Source organism: Dipodomys spectabilis, unplaced genomic scaffold, assembly GCF_019054845.1.
Source record: "Dipodomys spectabilis isolate Male_0828 unplaced genomic scaffold, ASM1905484v1 ptg000349l, whole genome shotgun sequence".
Taxonomy (NCBI): domain Eukaryota; kingdom Metazoa; phylum Chordata; class Mammalia; order Rodentia; family Heteromyidae; genus Dipodomys; species Dipodomys spectabilis.
The window spans coordinates 733,123-756,266 of NW_024871026.1; the positions used below are offsets into that span (position 1 = coordinate 733,123).

Genomic DNA, 23,144 nt, shown 5'->3' on the forward strand with positions numbered 1-23,144 from the left:
ATATGAACAATTTTTTTCACTTTCTTGGCTTTAGCTACTTTTGAAATGATAAGTATAATTAACAATTATGTTTTGATAAAATACCTTCCATTCTGAACAATTCTGTCTGAACTGTTCATCTCTCTATGATCCCTTGTAACTAAGATTAGCTTTGTTCCAGTAAGACAATCTATGCTGTCAGGGTAAGATATTCTGGTTGGTCTGTTCCTACATGGAAGAAGGGTAAAGGTTTAGGTAGATATTTGTCCCAGCAAGACCTCATTTGGGAAATTTTAAGCTGCAGAAAGTTAGAAGTAGGTCTTAAGCAAGGCTTACTTTGAGTCCATTAGCTCCACAAAGTTAACTCAGTTGATAAATAAGTACTTGAAAAGCCACCACCTTTGGACTTATCTGTAAAGGTTTCAAAGTATGATCAAATTTAGAATGAAAATGACAAAATAGTCATTGACAAAAAAATTGTAAATGTGAGAAATCGAACAAACTATATAAGTTTTTTCCAGTATACACAGATTTTTAGAGAAATGAGATCAATAGCATTTTTAGGAACAATAAGGGTTCCTTGTTACAAAAAGGCAACTATGGATACATGCCTTTATAAAGATTATATCATTAAGTACTTAAATTTAGAGTATACTACATGCTTCAGCAGCAGGTCTACCCAAATTACAACAATACAGAGATTAACATGGCACTTGCACAAGGATGATATGAAAATTTGTGAAGTATTCCATATTTTTCATTCTTCTGATGCAAGAAATGAAAAAAAGTTATTAAAAAGTTGATTACAAAAATACAAGTGTAACATACATGTAATTCATAGAATTAAAGGTTAGTTTGACATCAGTGTATTAAATTTTCACCTTAGAAAGGTAACCTTTACAAAACTTGAAATTAGATAACATTGCCATTTTATCCCAAAGAAATAAAATAATATAAGAACCTAGTAAAAAAAGGAATCTTAAATTCCTTCTATATGGAATGCAATCTGAAAGGTCACATTTATTAATGAATCTATACATGATATAACAATGTAGAATTCAAAGTATTATATCTAGGATGAATGAAATAGATTATGGACATTATACAAACATAGATATACTTTTTTCAGAAATGCACTCGGAATATCTTTAGTTTCTATACTATTCATTCCAACAGATAAGTTAAAATTATTTCTGATTAAAAAAATCACAAACTCTGCAGGAATCATTATAGATGTATACAAACAACTCTTGAATACATTTTGATATCAAAGTCATGCAATTCACTTGGAAGAATACCATGGAATACATGAATTTTTATAGTAAGATATTGCTGATGCTTTGTATTGTGAAAAAACAATTTGTAGGGACACAAAAGATGGACTGGCATTTTTGAAATTTAAGAAATTAGCCAAACCATAACGACTTAGGAGAACAATTTGTACAGCCTTTGACAACTTCAAAGAGGTAGTGATACATACTTATCCTTTTGGCAATATCAAATGCAGTTTCTTCCAAGTTGTTCTCCAGACCTTGTTTGATATAATGGTTCAACAGAAGGAGATACAGAGTATCTTTGCTATTTCTATTCCCAGCAGCAAGATGCAAGGGGGTCAAGAGCCCTTTAGTTTGGGGATTGGTATCTGCATCATGATGAAATAATAAAGAAGCCACTCTGGTATTATTCCACATATAAGCACTGTGCAGGGGTGTCCAGCCATTCAGAGTTATTGCATGAATATCTGCCTTGAGCTACCAACTCATGGACAATGTCTAAGTGTCCACTCTAGGCTTACCAATGAAGAGGGGTATACTCATCCTCATCCCTAGTATTCATCTGGGTGGCCTTTTTGGAAAGTAGTCTCCGCACCATAGTAAGCCGATAAATTTTGGCATCCCAAAGAAGAAATTTGTTTGGATCCTACTCCATTTATTTCTTGCAATTCATACCATTCCTCACTATTTCATCTTGTTCCTTGTCTTCATCAGAATTGCCTAACCAGAGACTTTGAGATGTGGGAATGAGATGTCCATGTATTTCCCCAATAGTTCACATTGGTTGAACTAGTCAGAAAAAACTGGTGAATTTTTTGCATATGTATTTTCACCATGATTTATTTTCTCTTTTTCCATTTTTACTATTCTAAATTATTCTAACTGGAGAGTAGTGAATTGATAGAGAGCAGAGGAAAGATTTTCCTCAGTATTCAAAGGCACAGAGTGAAAATGAGGACCAGTGGTGTCTTCATGTGCAGCTTATTCTAGGAATGAGAAAATAGGAAACAATGCCTTCTATGTAAATGATTTGGGAAATACCATGTTATAGTGTAAGAGAACTCACTATTCAACATATGGTCTTTAAGAGCTTTCTAGTAGCTTTCTAATGTTGGTATTCAACATTATAAAAAATGTATAATGCAGTAGTAAAATAGAAGTCCTTTGTATGACTACCTAAATTCTTGTTTTTTAAAGACACTTGTTTTCATATAAAAATAGGCCTATCTATTGTCTGCAGGTGATTTTGATGATTGAAGATGCTTAATGAGAAGTCAAAATGTATTAGTAGTCCTTTGCTGCCAATTAAATTTCACTTTTTCTTCTTGGAGAATATAATGATCAAAGCAATAGTTCAGAATCAGCAAGCAATAGTTCAGAATCATGCTTCAAGCGCAAGTGAATCACCAGTAAGTAATCCTCGATTCCATTTTCCACAAAGTTTTGTCACAGATACATTCTGCCTGCCTTCTCTAGCTGCTTTCCTAGCCTGGACCTGTTCCTTCATTGTACAGGAAAAGTGTGATTCAACTGATTTCAGTCAGATCTGTTAGTAGAATTATCAAGTATTTAGATTCTTTTTTTTTTTTTTAATTATTTGTGGGGCCTGACCTCTGGGCCTGGGCACTGTCCTTGAGCTCTTCAAATCAAGGCAAGTGCTGTACCACTTGAACCACAGCACCACTTCTGGATTTTTCTGTTTATGTGGTGCTGTTTTGGGAAATGGCAGAGCAGAAAGTGAAATGATGCAATCAAAAATATAAAAGCAAAATAAATTAGGATAATTATGGAGCAATCATGAAAGAGAGAGAGGAAAAAAGACACAGATATGCAATGACCTAGCTAGCCACAAAATCCATGCTTCTAATCAATTACAGAGCAAACAATTTTTTATTTTTTAAAAGAGATGGAAATAGAATTTATGTATTTACTTGAAATTAGTAAATACATTTTTAGTCGCCTACATAAAGAGACATAGCTTTGACCAAATTACAGACAAGAATCTTAATCCTTGGGCTGGGAAGGTGGCTCAGTGTAGAGTGCTTGCCTTGCAGCTTACTACAGTGCAGACACTACTTTCCAAAGAGGCCACTCATATGAATACTAGGGATGAGGATGAGTATACCCCTCTTCATCGGGAAGCCTAGAGTGGACACCTAGACCTCGTCCATGAGTTGGTATCTCAAGGCAGATATTCATCCAATAACTGTGAATGGCTGGACACCCCTGAACAGTGCTTATATGTGGAACATATTGCAACAGCACACACACATACACACACACACACACACACACACACACACACACACACACACACACACACATACACACACCCCATCAGATTTCTTCTTAAATATTTTTTGTGTATGGTCTTAAGAAGAAATTTACATTACTAACTTGAATTTCTGACAGGACAATATCATCACTGTACATCTTGCTTCTGTGCTTTCAGTTTTAAATTACTATATAAGTATGTGCATTACATAAGTATAGGAAAAAGTAGGAGCCACACGGGTGGCTCAGGTCTTTAATCCTACCTAATCAGAAAGACGAAATCTGATGATTGTGCTTTGAAACCAGACCAAGAAAAAAAAGTCCATTAGATTATGAATTGAAAGTAACCACAGAAGCTTGAAATGGAGTTGTATTATAAGCAGTAAAATGCTAGCCTTGAGAAAACTAAAACAAAATAAATAACAAATTCTGAGACAGAGCCAGGCCCTGAGTTCAAGCTCTAGTATTAGCACCAAACTAATGAATGAGTGAATGAACTAAAAATAAATTAAATGGTCACATGTGGAGAGACAGGTAAAATGTAACAACCATGGTGACTGGATTATGTATTATTTTGTAAAAAGGCAAATTATTATTTTTCCTAATCACTAATATTTTACTTGAACTTTTTTGTACAATAAACCCCGAATTTGACATGCATGTATATGTGTGTGTACATGTGCGCACATGTGTATGTATGTGTGTGTGTGTGTGCGTGTGTGTGTGTGTATTCGTTTGCAATGTTGCTTGCCAATGAGGACAGAGTGAGGCTGAAAAGAGCTGTGTTGCAATGTTGTTATTTATCAGTGTTCCGTCCTGTCATTTCAGTGGAACCACCCTTCTTTACATTTTATTTGTCAAATAATAACATCATCATAATCAAAGTATTTACAACATTAAGTTAGATAAAAGAGATCACTTTCAGCTCTTTGTATATGTTAGGCAATAAGATACACATATATTTGGGTAGTAAGTCATTGTTGTAAAATGACTGTCAGTACAAAATATGTATTTGACCTCTTAAATTGGTTATACTTTTAAGATATACTCATGGAGTGAGTTTGACTGACTTGACCAAACAGGTATTACTCTCTGGTTATTCCTGTGAAACTCAAGGTGGATAAACTCTTAACGGATTTCTGTTGAAAATAACTTTCTTTGTAAGATCATATCTATTCACACTAAGATAATAAAACCCGTATTTTTTAAGTTTGAATATCCCATCATATTGACTGAAAATCAGTATTGTGGATATGTTTGTTAGATACACATTGCAAAAAAAAAAGCATGAGTCACGTCCAGATTGTGGATGCATTTGAAGTTGTATTTTACGTACAAAGGTTTCTTCATTAATAGTTCTTTTGTGGGAGTAACTATCACAACTTTAACAATTAAGGCTTTTTGAATATCTTTTCCAATAGAAATAACATTCCAGAGCAAGTCTTGCAATTTCTGAAAACCCGTTGAATATTTTAGTGTTATTTCAGTTCATTGACTACACAGCTAAAGACATTTCTGAAATAAACATTGTTAAAATCTGAAAATGTAAGTGGGGATATAGGTTTTTTTTATGCATCATTTTATGAAAAGACAGTTCTTATGAAACTAAAAGATATAGACTAAAAGAATGGAAGTGAATTGGGTGAGCTAATTATTAGTATAACTTTGTTTTCTATTAGCGTAGTCCTTTGAATGTACATGATGAATTTAAATTATGTCTTTGTGACACTATGATTCAGTTATTTTTAGAATCTTTGTAGTTATAAGAGTGAATTTGTAGTGTAAATAAATGTCTTTGGAAATGATTAGGATTAATCTTGTGTTTTGTTTCCTACTCCCAAAAAAATGAGTTATTTTCAACTGTTAAGAGTTTACAATTGAATCTTCAGCATCATGAGAAATTTTGAACAAATATAGTAGTATTTATGTCTTTTGGGGGGAGGAGGGGGTCTGGTAGTGGGGCCTGAACTCTGGGCCTGGGCGCTGTCCCTCAGCTCTTCAGCTCAAGGATAGTGCTCTTCGACTTGAGCCACAGCGCCACTTGCGGCTTTTTTCTTTTTGCTTATGTGGTGCTGAGGAATCAAACCCAGGGCTTCACGCATGCAAGGCAAGAGCTCTACCACTGAGCCACCTTCCCAGCCCTTTATGTCTTTTAAAACCAATTGTATTCACAAGTTGGAGAGGCTTTAATTCATACTTAGGTCTTATTGTCTATGATTTTTATCCTCTCATTCCTAACATTAATGATTGGTCAGACTGCATTTTTGGGTACATGAAAGGTAAAATATTTATCTAGAGTCAAAGGTGATTTTTATATGTCTTATTTTAATAGCATTTTAAAGTAGTACCTTTCTCTCAAAATGTTGGGTATAAAAAGCAATTAAAATACTTCTAATGGTAAACAACTTAATTGAGCTACAATGTGGAAATGATTGGTCCATAAGACCTGCAGTCTGTTTCCATCAGGAATTGGGGAGGTCATTCTTTCAGTAAGACAGTGTTAAACAAAGATAGGGTCCCCAGGCAGTCAGTGTTGAGTAAAGGGATAGAATATGATTTCTGCTATTTTTACCTAGAAACCAAGAATGTTATACTTTAGCAATTCTTTTCACCAGGGAGGTATTCATTGATTATGAACTTTGAGTATTCATACTACAGTTCCTTATTTTCTAACAAAGATAAAGTGAAATATTATGAGTGTACACAATAATTCTGGGAAATTTTCCTAGAATTAGTAGACTAAGTGCTGGTATTTTAGTCATAAAATAGAATGAGGTTAATTGATTCAGTGGGAGATGAACCTCTGGCTAACACTTACCATGTGTGCAATGTTGTACTAGTAATTCCAACTCTGAGGACTTCAATATCATCGTCTGAGCATTAAAAATGTAAGTAGTTCCACTTTATGGAATTATTGTGAGGATTAAATTAGATACCATAGGTAAAGTACTTGGAAAAACAATCAATTAGCATTTGGCAAATTCTACCTGTTATTTTATCATGTGGTTAATTCTAACATCTTTTACTGTGATTTTTATTGTGTTTCTTTATGATGTGCAATGTGATGGTTTTCCCAAACTGATTCTCACAATTCACATTCCATTCAACAAAAAGAAATGTGTAACAATTCCGTTTGTTTTGCTCCTTATTAACTTTTGTTTCCATTTTATTTTATAATGAAATGTTATTTCATAAATCTACTGCAGATGCAAAAATATGTTAATATATTTCTAACTGTATGTATTGTTCTATACATATACACATATAATACACAGGTTACAATGATTATTTATAACTTCTGTAACTATACAATTTACTAAATTATTAAAAACATCGACGGCTCATGCCTGGAATCCTGGTGACTCAGGAGGCTGAGATCTGACTATCATGGTTTGAAGCCATCCTGGGCAGGAATGTCCATGAGCCTCTTATCTCCAAACAACCAACAGAAAATCAGAATTGGAACTGTGGATCAAAGTATTAGAGTGGTAGCCTTGAGAGAAAAAGCTCATGGACATCACCCAGGCTCTTAGTTCAAGAACTACAATCTACCCCCCAAAAAATCTATTTAATTTACACCTGTGTAAGTAGAGTATTTCCATCACCCAAATGCATATCCATGCTCATTTGCAAGGTAACTCTGTTTTGCCTAAAGTACCACTAAACATTATCACTAAAGGACCATTGGAATGTGGTTTCATTCTATCTCTCTAATGGATTTTCCCCACTCAAATACTCAAGTGTTACAATTGTTCTAATTATTAAAATCATAGCTTTTTTCTTTAATAACCCTAATATTAGAGTTTGAATGAGTGTTTTGTTCCCCTTAAATAGGTGTTCTTACCACTTTGTCATGCCCCCAGCCCTAAGTAATCCTGATTATTTTTCAGCTAGAAAATGGCTTCCTACTTGTGTATGAACTTGGCCTCAGTCCACTTGATGTTATTCTACCTGGAATTTGGAATAACAGGTGCATGGCATTGTGTACAGAACTTTCTGTTCCGTCTGGGCTTTTGCCACTATCCTCACAACATTGCACTCCCATGTAGTCACGAATTTCATAAGCTTGTCATACCTGATTTTTTTTCTAAATCTTTCATTTCCTGCAGGTTCTTGAGTAATGAATTAATTTGTGTTTTCTTGGGTTGTTTATTTCATTTGAATCTATGTGTTGAGTTGTTCCTCACTTTTCCTTTTGTTTCTTTCCCTCAAGTTCTTACCTAAAGTGCTGAGAAACCAATTCTTCTTTCTCAAGATAGTCAGGGTGAACATTATTTATTCCAAAGCAATTTCAGTATCTATGAATGGTATACACATGCTAACCGCTGAGAAGGGTGTTTTTATTTTCATGGCAGTCTTTGGCATACACAGACAGATCATGAAATATATGAAGAAAATAAAACTACAGATGAATGCCAAGAGGAGAATAAGCTATTATTAATTGTTTGACAGAGGTTTCTCTTCTAGTGAAAGAAATATATTGCTTGATGCAGGATTTCACAAAATCATATTGCTAGGAGGAACCTAAAAAATCATCTAATACTATAGACTTGAAAGTGATGAATTGACTTCCTGAATAATTTACTTTTGTGTCAAATAAAAGCGGGCTTCCAAAAAGAGAGTTGATTTTAGAGAAACATGATGAATTTTATGTAAATATGTCCTTAGCTGATTTTGTTAATTTGTGAACTAATACAGGGAAATAAAGTACAGCAAGATAAAAAAAATATAAACTTCACACTGAAATACTCATTTGTGTTTTTGTATGTGTGCATGCATGTGCGAGTACACACATGCACATGTGCATGTGTTGCAGAGCTTCTGCAAGGCAAAGGACATAGCTAGCAAGATCGATAGAAAGCCCACGGATTGGGAGATGATCTTCATTAGCCATATAATGGACAAGGGTCTCATCTAAAATATACCTGGAACTCAAAAAATTAAATCCCCCAACAACAAATCCTCAGAGAAACAACTGCCCAATAAATAAGTGGGCTAAAGACTTAAAGGGAAACTCTGAAGAGGAAAGAAGGATGGCTGATAGACATATGAAGAAATGCTCAACCTCTTTAGCTATAAAAGAAATGCAAGTCAACCCAACATTGAGATACCACCTCAGCCCAGTTAGAATGGCTATAATCAAGAATTCTAATAACAACAGATACTGGAGGACATGGGGACAGAAGGGAATCTTAGTGCATTGTTAGTGGGAGTGTAAACTTGTTCAACCACTTTGGAAAGTAGTATGGAGGTTCCTCAAAAGACTCCACATAGAGCTCCCCTATTTCCCAGCAATCCCACTTTTGGTCATTTACCCAAATTATCACAAACAAGACCATACTAAAGTTTCCAGCACAACTATGTTTATGGAAACATTATTTATAATAGGTAAGATATGGAACCAACCCAGATGCCTCTCATTAGATGAATGGATCTAGAAAATGTGGTAGATATACACAATGAAATTCTATGCCTGTATCAGAAAGAATAACATTGCCCCATTTGTTAGGAAATGGACAGACTTGGAAAAAATTAAGTGAAGTAAGCCAGGCCCAAAAATATAGGTCCCATGGTTTCCCTTATTTGCAAAAACTAGTATATTTTTGAGACAAGCAGAAAAGGTAAGATAAGTTCATGTTAGGTGAAATGAACCCCAAGATAATTATTGAAATGTTTTTTTTTTCTTTCTTGCAATTGTTTCTAACATATTTGTAAGATTATTTCTTTGTTGCTTTGTATGTCCCTACCCCATGGTATAAACCCCTACTTCCATTTTATTTGATATTGTTATAATTTGTGGAGGGAATGGGCAAAATCCAACCTTTAAATACGGATAGGTCGGACCCATTGCAACAATGAGCTATACAAGTCATTATGTCCAATAAGGAACTTTACAACTTTTTCTGTTGGGGGGGTGGAGAGGGGAGATGGGAAGGGATGAGAAGTGGAAACAGGAGGAGGCAACAATGCTTGGTAAGAAATGTACTCATTACCTTACCCATGTAATTGAAACCCCTCTGTACGGTATTTTGAAAAAAAAATTTTAAGTTTGTCAGAATAATGTCAAAAATTTTTGACAGAATAATCATTAGTGTCTCGCCTAGAATCTGGATATGGTTAGTAACTCTAGAGGATTTTCTCATGCTTTCAAAATTTTCGTAAACATATACAATAGAAGTCAAATGAGGTGGTTTATACCTATAATCCTAGCTACTCTGAAAATAGAAATGTCGATAGTTGCAGTTCAAGGTCAAGTTGGAAAACATAAAAGAGACCTCCAGCTCAATCAATAAAAGCTAGGTGTGCCAATGAGTGGCTGTCGTGCTACCTATGTTGAACATAAACTAGGAAATTCACTATCCAGGTAGCTTAGGAATAAACAAATACAAGATTCTATCTCAAAAATAATCAAAGAAAAATTACTGGATGTGACATGGTTCAAGTGGTCAGAGGCCTGCCTGGCAAATGCAAGGCTCTGAATTTGAATCCAAGTATTTACCTCAAAAAATTAAAAGTAAACAATATGAATTATTTCTCTAAATCACTTCTCAGTGCAATTATTGTATGTATTCTTCAAATAATCTGGTAGTGAAGGCAGAGAATTGATTAAACCAGATCAATACAATAGGTGAAATGAACCCCAAGTTAAGAATTGAAATGTATTTTTTTCTTTCTTGCAATTGTTTCTAACATATTTATCAGATTATTTCTTTGTACTGGGAGCGCCTAGTTTCTTCATGGCTCACTCTTCATGGTGTGCTCATGTGGAACTATTCACCAATTAGGCCTTCTAGGCCCCGAGTTCAGATCCCAGCCCTGCCAAAAGATTCATCTTGATGTCAGAAGCAAATTGTTGCCCCTTTTTTCCTTTCCTGTGCAACTCCTGGGTCTCAGCTAGGATGGAGAATGCATGGGCCACCCTGTGGTCATGGGAATAAGTTGTTAAACATGTCAGCTGAGTTATACCTGTCATCATATACTCAAAAAATACACAATACATCCATGAATACCATACAAAACAAAGACAAGAACTACACTTAATATACGATGCAGTATACACACGGATGTGAATATACATCCCATGTTTTAATGATGCATTGAGGACTATTTTGGCCTCTCTGGGACTCAATCTCAGTTACTGGTAACAGCCCAGCTCCTTCTTGGCTCACAGTCTGGTGTGTTCTCGTGGACCCATTGGGAATTTGGGCCTCCTAGGCCTTGAGTTCGAATCCCAGCACTGCCAAAAATTCACCTTGATGTGAGAAGCCATTCGTTGCACCTGTTTTCATGTGCTGTGCAAATTCTGGTTCTCAGCTACGATAGAGAAGGTGCAACTCTATACTCATGGGAATAGGTTGTCTTCCAGATCACCACAGTGATATCTGTCAACCTATACTCAAGAAAATACACAATACTTTTCATCATAGAGGTCCTTCACTACATTGATTAAGTTAATTCCTAGGTATTTTATTTTTTGTAGGGTTATTACAAATGGAGTTGCTTTCCTAATTTCATCCACACTTTTCTCATTGTTGGCATACAGAAAAGTCTTTGATTTTGTGGGGTTAATTTTATACCCTGCTAGTTTGTCAAAGTTTTGAAACAGCTTGAGTAATTTGGGAGTGGAGTCTATGGGATTATTTAAATACAAGATCATGTCATCTGCAAAGAGGGAGAGTTTTATTTCTTTTTCCCTATTTGGATCCCCTTTATGTATGCATCTTGTCTTATTGCTGTAGCTAAGCATTCTAATACTAGATTGAAGAGAAGTGAAAGCTTTAAAAACTTGAAAAAGGATATCAAAACAGAACTTAGAAAATGGCAAAACCTTCCATGCTCCTGGATTGGAAAGATTAACATCGCGAAAATGGCAATACTTCCAAAAGCTATCTACAAATTCCATGCAATACCTCTCAAAATTCCACCCTCATTGTTCAAGGAAATAGAAGAGGCAATCCAAAAATTCATATGGAACAATAAAAGACCCCGAATAGCAAAAACAATCCTCAACGCAAAGAACACTACTGGAGGAATATCAATACCAAATTTCAAACTCTACTATAAAGCCATAGTAATCAAAACAGCTTGGTATTGGCACAAGAACAGACCTCAGGACCAATGGAATAGAATTGAAAACCCAGAAATGAACCTACAGACCTATAGCCATCTAATGATAAGGGAGCTAAAAAATAGAATGGAAGGAAGACAGCCTATTCAGTAAATGGTGCTGTCAAATTGGTTAACTACTTGTAGAAAACTAAAACTAGATCGTTAAATATCACCTTGCACTAGAATCAACTCCAAATGGATCAAAGACCTCAGAGTCAAAGCAGATACTCTGGAAACATTACAGGAGAAACCCTAGGTCTCCTTGGTGCAGGCCGAAATTTTCTTAATAGAGACCCAGAAACACAACAAATCAAAGAAAAGTTGGACAAATGGGATTGCATGAAGTTGCAGAGCTTCTGCATGGCAAAGGACATAGCTAGCAAGATCAATAGAAAGCCCACAGATTGAGAGAAGATCTTCACTAGCCATACAACGGACAAGGGTCTCATATCTAAAATACACTTCTAATTCAAAAAATTAAATCCTCCAACAAGAAATCCTCAAAGAAAGAACTGCCCAATAAATAAGTGGGCTAAAGACTTAAAGAGAAACTTCTCTGAAGAAGAAAGAAGGATGGCCAATAGACACATGAAGAAATGCTCAACCTCCCTAGCCATAAAATAAATGCAAATCAAAACAACATTGAGATACCAGCTCACCCCAGTTAGAATGGCAAAAATCAAGAACTCTAATAACAACAGATGCTGGAGGGGATGTGGACAGAAGGGAATCTTACTTCATTGTTGGTGGGAGTGTAAACTTGTTCAAACCCGTTAGAAAGCAGTATGGAGGTTTCTCAAAAGACTCCACATAGAGCTCCCCTATGACCCAGCAATCCCACTTTTGGGCATTTACCCAAATTTTTACAAACAAGACCACACTAAAGCTTCCAGCACAACTATGTTTATTGCAGCATTATTTACCATAGCTAAGCTATGGAACCAACCCAGATGCCCCTCAGTAGATGAATGGATCAAGAAAATGTGGTATATATACACAATGGAATTCTATGCCTCCATCAGAAAGAATGACATTGCCCAATTTGTTAGGAAATGGAAAGACTTGGAAAAAATTATTTTAAGTGAAGTAAGCCAAGTCCAAAGAAACATAGATCCCATAGTTTCGCTTATTTGCAATATCTAGTATATGTCTGAGTCAAGCAGAAAATGTCAGATAAGGTGATGTTAGAGAAATGAACCCTAAGATATGTATTCAAATGTTTTTTTCTTTCATGCAATTGTTTCTAATTCATTTATAATATTATTTCTTTGTTGCTTTGTATGTCCTTCCCCTACAGTATAAACCCTGCTTTCACTGTATTTTCTGTCAGTACAATTTTTGGAGGAGAAGGGGAAAAACAAGTCGTTTAAGGATAACTGTGGACCCGTTACAACAATGAGAAGTACAAGTTTTCATGTCGAAAACGAACTTTACAACTTTGGTGTGTGGGTGGGGAGGATAGGGTCGGGGAGGGGGGTGGCTGGGAAGACATGTGAAGGGTAGACAAAAGAGGAGGCTGCAATGCTTGATAAGAAATGTACTCATTATCTTGTCCATGTAATTGTAACCCCTCTGTACAGTATGTTCACAATAAAAAATAAAAATTAAAAAAAAGAAAATACACAATACATCAATGAATAAGACACAATATAAAGAGAATGACTACACCAAATGCAAGATGTCGCCCACCCATATTTGGAAATATATATCCTTTGTTTAATTATGAATTTATGGCTATACTGGCCCCCACCAGGACTCCATCTCAGGTCCCAGAAATGGCTTAACTCCTTAGTGGCTCATAGGCTGGTGTGCTCACCATGATCCATTCACCAATTGGGCCTGCTAGGCCTTGAGTTCAAATTCCAGCACTGCCAAAGATTCATTCTGATGTGAAAAGCCTAGGGTTGCACACGTTTTCCTGTTCTGTAAATGTCCTGGGTCTCATTGAGAATGGAAAATGCTATATAAGCAACTCAATAGCCATGGGAATAGGTTGTCATCCATGTAAGCACAGTTATATCTGTCAACATATTCAATAAAATGCACAATACATCCATGAATAAGATAAATAAAAAATTAATAAAAAGTATAAATACACTGAATGCAAGATGCATAACACACCTGTAGGTAAAGAGAGATCCTATGTTTAAAAAAGGTGGGCTTGCTATTTTGTTCAGTGCTGGGGCTTCAAATCAGGTCCTGGACCAGGCCTGACATTCTAGTCTTCAAGGATGGTGGGCTTCCCCTTCCTCCTCAGTGCAACAGTGCTATCCAAACCTGAGTTTAAATCCCAGCATTCACAAAAGATTCATCCTGTTGTCAGAAGCCAGTTGTTGTAAACGTTTTCCTCTCCTGTGTAAGTCCTGAGTCTCAACTAGGAAGGGGAATTCATAGGCAGCCCTATAACCATGGGAACAGGTTGTCATCCATGTCAGCACAGTTAAACCTGTCACCTTACTTAGTCAAATACAAAATACCTCCATGAAGTAGAGACAAAATCAGGAGAAGTTCACTGAACTTCTACAAGATGCTCTACACACATGTTTGTCAATATAGATCGTATGTTTAAAGTATGAATTCATGACTATAGTGGACCACCCTGGTGATCAATGTCAGATCCTGGGAATGGCCTAGCTCATTAGTTGCTCACAGGTTAGTGTGTTCACCTTGACTTATTGGCCAGTTGGCCCTACTAGGCCCTGAGTTAAAATCCCAGCACTACCAACAAGTGAATCGTGGAGTAAGAAGCCAAGTGTGAAACTTGGTTTCCTTTTCTCTGAATATCCTTGGTGATCCTGAGAATCCTGGCATGATGGAGAACATTTCTATAAATCTAGATGCTCTGTGAAAGGATGTCATCAATGTAATACATGGAAGGAGTTTCATCATAGTACAATCAATGGTAAATAAATTAATAAACAAAAAATACAAGAACAACCACACCAAACATGTATGGACTGAACATCTATAGGTAAGTATCAATCCTATCTTTACAATGTGTATAAATAGTATGTTTCCGGGGCTGTTGCTTGAATTCAGGACTAGTGAACAGGCCTGACTTTCTTATCTTCATCCCCATTGCTGTAGGTTTACCCAGATCCTGAGTTCAAATCCAAAGCCTGGAAGAATAAACAGCGTGAATTGCAAGCCAGGGAGCTAAATTTTTTTAATTTTACTTTTCTCAATACGGTGCTTGAACTCAGGTCGTGGCAACTCTGCCTCAGGTTTGATCACCCTAGGCTGGGGTACAGCCACTAGATCTGCAGCTCCTCCTGGGACCCTAGACCCCCAGGCCTTGCAGGGAAAGCAATGCACAGAAAAAATATGGCCATTTTATATTTTCTTCCTTTGTATGGTGACCCTCATTGGTCTGAGTGACACTGTTGCAAAGGGTACTTCAACTTGCATTGCTGAAGGCTGCCAGACTATCAGGATTAACAATGGAATGTTGTCAATGTCATGGTTGAATGAATTGATCATGGAAGATGCTCTATAAAATTAAATTAAAATTTCAGGAGGCTGATTGATTTGATTTAATATTTATGAAGCATTGAAAGAATATAATTACTTAAAGGAACGCAATAATTTCAGGACACTGATTTCATTAATAGTTTACGGATGAAAACAATTTATTAATTACATTGAGGCAGAATTAATACCCAGGAATTGGTAAGAATGTAGTCTATATAAGTGAATAATGTATAGACATCTTTGACACTCTATAAAGATATATATTTATTAGCGTACTGCCATCTGCATGTCAATCTTTTCTTATTTTGGTAACCCCTGGGGCTTGACCTGAGGTCCTGGGAACACTCTGTCAGCTCAATTTGCCACAGGATGGCATGCTAACACTCACCCATTCATGAATTGGGCCTTGTGGGCTTGTAGGCCTTGAATTCAGATGCCAGCATTACCAAAAATGAATCGTGGAGTAAGAAGATAATGGTGACACATGTTTTCCTTTTCTGTGAAAGTCCTGGGTGTCAGGGATGAAGACCTATATCCTGTATAATCAATGTAATCAATGTTTTATGTTCCATAATAGTAAATAAAATAAATGGTCAATACATGAATAAAACAAAAAAATAAATTAACTACTGAATGCAATATGGAGTCAACTTATGTATATAAATATAAATCATATATGTAAATTGTACATGAACAGGATGTTTTCTAGTGGTGGGGATCTGTTTTAGGCATGAGGAACAGACCTGAATTTCTTGACTTCAAGGAGGCCAGCTTCCCATTCCCACACAGTGCAACAGAGTTACCAAGACCATGAGTTTCAATCCCAGTCCTGGCAGAAAAATGGCACTTTTGCAGTATGTGAGGCCCAATTCTTATGTATTTTATTATGCCTAAATTTTATGAATGTGATTGTTTAAATGTTTAATAAAGTATTAACTAAAATAGGTCAGTATCCTGTAATATAATTGTGTATAATTTTATCCTAGAATCATTCAAGAACTGCCCTTTCAATCATGACATACATCACATTCCATTGGTATTCATATGGATAGGATGATTTCCTTAGGATCTCCTGCCATTTGGAGGTGGCAGGACCAGGATTCCAACTGTGGGCTCCAACTCCCACGACTTCAACTTGGGGGTAGGGTACTCACCGTTCTGTCCAAGAATATCAGCAAGACCAATGATTAGGCAGGCACCAGTGGCTCTCAGCAGTCCTCCTTGATACTTACAAGGCTGTGATGGGAGGATCATGGTCAAAGTCATCCTAGGCAGGAAAGTCCTTGAGACCTCTCTCCAAATTCAGTTCCAACAAAGCCAGAAGCCCAGGGCTCCAGTGTGGAAGGCGAGCCTTGAGCAAAAGCAGCTCACAGACTGTTCCCAGATCCTGAGTTCAAGGTCCGGGTCTGGTAACAAACAGACATACACAATAATCTGTGCAGCCATCCAGCTAAAGAAGGTCATCCTCTTTTCTCCAACTAAATTGGTCCCTGGGAAAGGGGCTGGGGAAGCTGCTGTCTTCTTGACTCCACCCATGCTGCTTGCATCACAGAATTCTAGCCACACCCCCATTATTTCATGGTTCTTTCTAACCAATGGGATACAAGAATGGTGGCCACGCCCACATTCCATGCTGCCCAGTAGCACCTGGATTCCCTCTGTTAGTTTCCAATAGTACCAGCAATTGAGGAAGGTAGAGGTGGCTGAGTGGTGAGGAAGAGACTCAAGCGACTTTGGAGTATAGTAAGAAATGGAGATGCCAGCCCACACCCCGGCTCCCTCCCCCCTTCCCAATTTGCAGGATTTCAAACCTCAGGTAATGGTGCACTGCCAGCCCACCTAAAGCCCTGACCTGGTCCCTGGCCCTGGTTCTCTGCTCTTGGCCCATCTGTTTCCGGGGTCAGACACTCCTCTGGGGGCACCATGACCCCCTGCTTATTTCCTCACCCTGGCTCTGAAGAGCCACCTTTCTGTCTTGGGCATTTCTGAAACAGAGACTCAATATATGCTCTGGTTGGTCTGGATTGAGGTCCTCCTATCTGGGACAGGTATGCTCCACCAGGCTTGGTCCTCTGTAGTTGGGATGGTAGACCTGTAGCGCCATGCTCAGTCATCGATTAAGATGGATTATCCCAAACTTTTAGACCACAGCAGCCGATTCTTGACCACAGGTGAAGCTCTGGGTAGGGCTACAACCATCAGACCTCATTCTCCTCACAGGACAGTTTTGAGGAAACAAGGGATTTATACAGAGGGAATCTCTTGAGCATGGCTTGGCATGGAGGGAGTGGCCTTTAGAGAAGGTTCTCGGCAATTCTGTGAGCAAATGACAGGAAGATGCCAGCAAAGGGCTCAGGTGGGGTCAGTTATTAATCATGCAACAGGTGGGGATTTTGAAACAAAACATGGCTCTCTTTCATCATTACCCTATCCCCATGAGGAAGGGGATCCTTCACTGTGTTGAGTTTTGCATCTGGGGAAACCGAGGCACAGAGAAGTCAGGTGATCTCCTTATGACTTCAGCTTCACAGGAAGCTCGGCCTCACTTCACTACCATGCTCTCAAGGACAATGGGTGCTATTCAATCCACTTCTTGTGGTAGGAAGTCCACTCTTGTCAGTTGTGGGGCTTGAACCCTAGACATGGGCGCTGTTCCTGAGCTCCTCAGCAAAAGGCTAGTGCTCTACCACTTGAGCCCACAGCACCACTTCTGGTTTTCTGGTGTTTCTTTGGAAATAAGAGTCTCAGAGACGTTCCTGCTGGGGCTGGCTAAGAACCATGATCCTCATATCTCAGCCTCCTATATAGTTAGGATTAGATTTCTGAGCCACCGGCACCCGACTTAATTGTAATTCTGACTTTTCTCTTCTCTCTTTCACAAAAACTGGTTGAATGGGTGCTGGAGGAGGGGGTCCAGCATCCCCATGTGGCTGGAATCTAAGGTGATCCTCTCATTCTGGAGGTGGGCTGTGGGTCAGGAGCTATCTCGCTTAGCCTGTTGAAACAGCTCCCTGAGGTAAGACCCACTGTGCCCTGGCTAGACTGTGAAATTCGTTGTCCATCCAGTCTTAATGGACTTATTGTTTTACTTTCTACATCATTTTCTAGCACCTGGACAAACTTCTGATGCATAGTTACAGAATGAAAATGTAATGCCTTCTTATGAAAGTCATTTAGGGCTCTGAAAATGTGGCTTCATGGTATGGTAATTGCCTAGCATGCATGAAACCCTGGGTTCAATTCATCAGTAACACATAAAAAAGAAAAACACTGGAAGGAATGCTGTGCCTCAAGTGGTAGAGTGCTAGCCTTGAGCAAAAAAAAAAAAAAAAAGCTCAGAAATAATTCCCTACCCCTGAGTTTAAGCCCCTGGACTGGCAAAAAAAGTAGTAAATGGAAAATAAATAACCCATACTTGAAATATATAATTGCTCCTTCCATACTGACACCTGACAATAGTCCCTAATTCATGTACTTTACTTATGTTAGGATACTGTGTTGAAAAAAGTTCTGTTCATTAAGTCACAGCAATTATTGCCAGGAATGGGCTTAGATGTTAGGTGAAGATTAATTCTGGAAATTCAATGATTCCAGGATTTTGTGTCATCACTGCTAATCACAAAGTGAAAATAGTCTAAGTGTGATTTTGAAACCTTTTTGGTCAGTTTTGGCACCAAAAAGGCAGAAGCTAATTAATAGTTGTGACAGAAAATAAGGAATAACTCCAGATGGAAAAAAAATGATAGTAACTAAGTTTACCAGAAACTGGTCTAGAGAACCATTTTTGGTTATTGAAGAACTAGTTGTCAAGTAGGCTTTTCCTCATTGCCTTTAGCATCCTAAATCTCTTAGGCTAGTTCTTAATCGCTGCATGATAAATGTATCTCCTTCTATGCTGTTCTTTCATACCTTATCTCCTTTGTTTTCTAAAAATCTCATTCTTTCTAGATTTCTCTATGAACATTTCCTGATACTAAATATACCTATACAGATGTCACAGGATGCTAATGTAAGGGTCCCATAGCTCATGAGTCATTAATGTAACAAAATGGAAAAGGAGGACATATTTACTGCTACCTCAATTTTTCTGAAAAGCTGCTATGTTATCCTTTGGTTAAAAATTCCATTCTTTGTCTACACAGTGTCATTCAGTGCACATATTTGCAAATATGAGATGGGTGTTGATGGTTTACACCTGTAATCCTCTGGTTGAGACCAGAGGATTGTGGTTCAAAGCCAGTCTTGTCAGGAAAGTCCATGAGACCATAATCTTCAATTAACCACCAGAAACCCGGAAGTGGTGCTGTAGCTAATGTGGTAGTGCGCTCAACTTGAACTGCAGAGCTCAGGGACAGTGCCCAGGATCAGAATTCAAGCTGCACAACCAACAAAAAAGTGAAATATGACTTTAAGTTTCCCCAAAAGGAACAACAAGATCAATAATCTTCCCAAGCAAAAAATTAATTCCAAAATGATTCAGTGCACCTACTTTTGCTGAGTTATGTTGTGGATTCTTTGCTGGACATATTCTCTAAAAACAAATCGTTTAGGGATACAGGTGGACCCATTGCAAAAATGAGATGTACAAGTCGTTATGTTGAAAAACGAACTTTACAACTTTGGTGTGGGGGAGTGTGGGGTGGGGGGAGGGAGGAGTATGGGAAGGGATGGGAAGGGGAAACAAAGAAGAGGCAACAATGCTTGATAAGTAATGTGCTTGTTATCTTGCCCATGTAATTGTAACTCCTCTGTACGGTATTCTCACAATAAAAAAAAAAGAAAAAAATGTCAAATATTAGCTTTACAATAAACATCTAATATTTCTTCTTTGAAAAGAGATGTCTATACAGTTGATGTCACTTAGTATTACTCCTACGTGGAAGACGAAGTATGAGGCCACTCCCTTTCTAAACCATGCTTGCTAATCACGCAACTTTGTAGACAGTAGAATGGAAGCACAATTCTGTTTCCAATGCAAATCAGATATAAGAGCATGAACTTAATTGGAAAAAAGTCCATCCTGAGAGAGCAGGGATTACACTAGCCATGAAGTGGTGGACGAGATCACATTTTCTTTCCTTTACTTATATATTTTTTGTTGGTGGTGGTCTTGGCATTTGAACACTGGGCCTGGGAGCTGTCCCTCTGCTATTCAGCTCAAGGCTAATGCTCTATACTTGAGCCACAGTGCCACTTTCAGTTTTCTTGTAGTTAATTGGAAAAAGAGTCTCCAGGACTTTCCTGCCCGGTCTGGCTTTGAACCCTATCCGAAGATCTCACCACCACCCAGCTTAGGATCACATTTCTAACAGTGTACATTCAGCATATGTAATGTGCATGTTCATCTATCTTTATATGAATTCTTGAGTTAAAAATCTAGGCTACAGCTTAGCCTTTACACTCACAAAATGTTTGTAATTTAAAAGTTGATACTACTGGAGAAATAAAACCTAAGAATTTAAAGGTGTCTGGGAAGTTCAGTTTGCATCCAACCTGGGAAGAACAGTTTTGAGAAACTATATATAATTAAACAGCCAAAATCTGGATTGAAAGAATGGCTCAAGTATTGGAATACCAGACATGAGCAAGATTGCTGAATAAGATGTTGAGACTTTTGCATACATACATGCAATCATACACATATATACAGAGGCACTTATATATGCACAAGTACACATATTAAGCAACTCTCAGAATATGTGGAAAAGTTAGAAAACAGTAGAAAATATGTCCTGAGTAAGACTAGAATCAAGTGATAATTTTTAATGTTAGAAAGTTCTCAAGTGAACTTTCTTCAAAAAAGTTTAAGAATATTACATAGATAGGGACCAGAGATAGTAATAGAGTCAAGTAATCATTATTAAAGAGATCGGATCCACGGAGGAATGAATCAGAGACTTCTGCAGGTGCATCTGAAAATGTTCATATCCTGTGTCAAATGTTATAACATCTTTGAAAAGAGTACATGAACACTCTGAGCAGTGCAGTGGATAATATTACTGGATTAGTTCAGAATTGATAGTCTGTATCTAGATTAAATAAACCAAGAAACTATGGAAGGGCAATGTGATACAAGGCTAGAATTCTAGCACTCAGACTAAGATAGGAGATTATTTAGTGAAATTACACAGTGATACCTTCCCTGGACCAGGTAGTATAATTTTGTCTTAATAAAACAAACCAAACAAGAAAGGAATACAAAGTTGGACGTTTGGGCTAATTATGTCATTATGTTTTGAGAACTCAAGTTTCCTATTGAAATGCAACTCATATATAATCCTCAGTTGTGTTTTAAATGCTCTCTTCATTACAGAACATTCTTAGATGCAAAATAGCTCATGATTCCCATCCAAAATTTGAAAAAGTAAGTAATCACCACTATGTTAGATTCCAAGGAAAGGATGAAGGATTACAAAAACTTAAGCCTGGAGAAAGAGCAAAGTTAATCTAATGAAAGACTATGTAGAACTTGCTAAATTAGAGTTTAGATTTAAAATAAATATTTTGGTTTTGCTTGTAATTTCATATTCTATAGGGTACTTACAAAATTCTTTTAAGTAGACAAATTTACAAATGTTTCTTGAATTCTATTTGCCTAGAATATTCTTTCATGAGAGTTATAATTAGAACTCAGGTAATAGATAACTCCAACACTTCATGTATAAAATGTTAATGTGAATAATGTACACAGAGTTGCCAACAAATGGATGATATTAATTTATAAATTTAGAAAAAGAGCAATTTTTTGAGGCTTTGCTATAACATGGTATGAAGAGAATAATTGTGGGACATCTTCTTTCTTCTATTTCTTTGTAACACAGGAAGCAATTTCCTTTATTATGTGCCTCTGTATACAGTGAGAAAAATGTTAGGTTTGGGATTTGTTTTTTATTTTTGTTTTATTGGTTTGTCCTAGGGCTTGTACTCTGGGACTGGACACTGTCTCTGTGCCTGTTTATGCTCAAGGCTTGTGCCCTACCACTTCAACCTCAGCTCACTTGTGTCTGTCTTTTGCTGAGAAGTTTATTGGAGATAAGAATCTAGGGAACCTTCCTGCCTGGGTGGGCTTTTGTCAACATCTACTGCGTTAGGGTCCCTGGGTAAGGGTAACGAAATCACAAGGACATAGGGGATGCAGAATGCAAACAGCAATTGCCACTGAATGCTGTGCTTTATTGTTAGTGGTATTTAAAAACAAGCAAGCATGATCTTTTCCAAGATTTGGTCAGAAGACATTCACACAAAAATTTCAACAGATACATTTTTACTTGACCTATGAGACAATGTCTTGGTATATTATTATCTAAACTATTTTAGAGCAAACTCAAACCACTTCTCCAATATCAGGAAAATGCTTGACCAGCTGCTCATCTATGCTTAAGCAAGCAGAAGAGCTACTTCCTCAGCTCCCAGGAGTCTGTGACATGTGTTTTGAGACAGGGAAAGAGAACATTTTCCCTCTCCAGCCCGGCATGCCAAGAGCTTTCCTAATACTCAAACTCAGTCCACAGATAATCCTGAGGCCAGAGCCTGCATCATTCTGCCCCTTTAACATAGACCCTGAGTCTTCACAATTTCCTTCTTTTTTCTTTTGTTTTAAAAGTAAAGCTTTCCAGAGGGTTATCATAGACGCTTGCATTGATTTCATAAAAATCAAATATAACAGTACAAGTGCAAACAAAATAATAACAATCATAATTCCTATACCACTAGCAGTATGTGAAATGCTTTGTAGTATTTCGGATCCAACCCTTCCAATTGTTTAATAAATGCATCAGCAATATTAGAAGCATCATCATTTGGAAATTGTTTACCAAAAATATCATGTACATTAAATTGTAACTGAGCAATCAATTGAGCAGCTGTAGAATTTCCAGAAAAATAGTGCTGTATTACATTCTAATCATGTATAGATTTTTTATATTTTACATTAGTAATGCAAAAGGTAGTGAAATTCCAATCACATTTTAACAATAACTGTTTTTCCACAACCAATAACTTTTTTCCTAACCATCCCACTGTCTGTTTAAGAATATT

At 37.2% G+C, this 23,144-nt stretch overlaps 1 pseudogene; it reads left to right on the forward strand.

Annotated features, from left to right (window-relative positions):
• Window positions 1–637: 637 nt before the first annotated feature.
• Window positions 638–737, forward strand: LOC122095416 (annotated as a pseudogene).
• Window positions 738–23,144: the final 22,407 nt, after the last annotated feature.